Genomic DNA, 2217 nt, shown 5'->3' with positions numbered 1-2217 from the left:
ACCTGTGGTCCCTTCCTGCCACACCTGTGGTCCCTTCCTGCCACACCTGTGGTCCCTTCCTGCCACACCTGTGGTCCCTTCCTGCCACACCTGTGGTCCCTTCCTGCCACACCTGTGGTCCCTTCCTGCCACACCTGTGGTCCCTTCCTGCCACACCTGTGGTCCCTTCCTGCCACACCTGTGGTCCCTTCCTGCCACACCTGTGGTCCCTTCCTGCCACACCTGTGGACCCTTCCTGTCACACCTGTAGTCCCTTCCTGCCACACCTGTGGTCCCTTCCTGCCACACCTGTGGTCCGTTCCTGCCACACCTATGGTCCCTTCCTGCCACACCTGTGGTCCCTTCCTGCCACACCTGTGGTCCCTTCCTGCCACACCTGTAGTCCCTTCCTGCCACACCTGTGGTCCCTTCCTGCCACACCTGTGGTCCCTTCCTGCCACACCTGTGGACCCTTCCTGTCACACCTGTAGTCCCTTCCTGCCACACCTGTGGACCCTTCCTGCCACACCTGTGGACCCTTCCTGTCACACCTGTAGTCCCTTCCTGCCACACCTGTGGACCCTTCCTGCCACACCTGTGGACCCTTCCTGTCACACCTGTAGTCCCTTCCTGCCACACCTGTGGACCCTTCCTGCCACACCTGTGGACCCTTCCTGCCACACCTGTGGTCCCTTCCTGCCACACCTGTGGACCCTTCCAGCCACACCTGTGGTAGTAAGAACCAGCACGGGGTTGTAGCTCAAATGGTAGAGCGCTCGCTTAGCATGTGAGAGGTACGGGGATCGATACCCCGCATCTCCAGTACACTTTTGTTAATGGTTCCTTTATCAAGTACCAATTGATCCGCTGCTCTGTGATGAAGCCCACTATCTATATTTATGTATAAAAGTTATATATAAACATATTATCATACTTCTAATTACATATTTCTCTCATAACAAAAGAGTACTGGAGATGCGGGGTATCGATCCCCGTACCTCTCACATGCTAAGCGAGCGCTCTACCATTTGAGCTACACCCCCGTGCTGGTCTAAACTTGCTGTTAGTAATTGTTAACTTAGGTGTGATCGTATTATTTTTATAGTTGTGTAAGTATGCTTAGAGTTAGTAATTGTTTTCTCAGGTGTAGATGTTAGATTGATAACTGCATTGGTAAGATAACCTGCAGCGGTCGTGTCTACCTGAGCCCCCCCCCCCCTCTCTCTGTCTATCTGTTTCTCTCTCTCTCTCTCTCTCTCTCTCTCTCTCTCTCTCTCTCTCTCTCTCTCTCTCTCTCTCTCTCTCTCTCTCTCTCTCTCTCTCTCTCTCTCTCTCTCTCTCTCTCTCTCTCTCTCTCTCTCTCTCTCTCTCTCTCTCTCTTTTATTTATTTATTTAATTATATACAAGAAGGTACATTGGGTTAGAGAGAATACATAGCATAGTATTTACAATCTTGTAAAGCCACTAGTACGCGCAGCGTTTCGGGCAGGTCCTTAATCTAACAGATAATTTTAAGTAGGTAAATTCTGGCAGAATTAATGAAATGATAACAGATACAGTGCATAAAGAAAAAAATGAGATGAGAGAGATTAATAAGTATATTAAAGCACATTGCTATATTAAAGCTCTGATTGATTGCATTGACAGCTTGATTAGTAATTTAAAGATTAATAGGCAGCATACAGCAATTTGAAAGCACATATAAGAAGACAGCAATGATCACAATGGTAAAGTTTTTTGGATTGGGTACATGAAGATTGGGAGATTGGGTAGCACTAGACACAGTGCAATTTTAAAGCAACACGGTAGAAAACTATGAAGATGAAATTAGGTAGTTTAGTTTTGTTTTTCAATGACGCAAAAGTTGGAAAGTTTTTCAATTCAATAGGGAGTGAGTTCCATAGACTGGGTCTCTTTATTTGCATAGAGTGTTTACACAGATTAAGTTTGACTCTGGGAATATCAAAGAGATATATATTTCTGGTGTGGTGATAATGGGTCCTATTACATCTGTCTAGGGAGAGTTTCAGAGCAGAGTTTGCGTTTAAGAACAGGGTTTTGTAGATGTAGTTGACACAAGAGAACGTGTGGAGTGAGATTATGTTTAGCATGTTAAGGGAGTTAAACAAGGGGGCTGAGTGTTGTCTGAAAGTAGAATTTGTTATTATTCTGACAGCAGATTTTTGCTGGGTGATGATGGACTTGAGGTGGTTTGCAGTGGTTGAACCCCATGCACA

At 46.4% G+C, this 2217-nt stretch overlaps 1 non-coding gene across 1 annotated transcript; it reads right to left on the bottom strand.

Moving 5' to 3' along the window:
• Window positions 1–949: 949 nt before the first annotated feature.
• TRNAA-AGC (transfer RNA alanine (anticodon AGC)) lies at window positions 950–1022 on the bottom strand. Its single transcript has one exon. It is a non-coding gene; the product is annotated as a tRNA-Ala (tRNA).
• Between the last annotated feature and the right edge of the window lie 1195 nt (window positions 1023–2217).

This window comes from Procambarus clarkii, chromosome 24 (genome assembly GCF_040958095.1).
Source record: "Procambarus clarkii isolate CNS0578487 chromosome 24, FALCON_Pclarkii_2.0, whole genome shotgun sequence".
Lineage (NCBI taxonomy): Eukaryota > Metazoa > Arthropoda > Malacostraca > Decapoda > Cambaridae > Procambarus > Procambarus clarkii.
The sequence above is the reverse complement of the archived record's forward strand: the minus strand, read 5'-3'. Positions and strand labels throughout refer to the sequence as shown.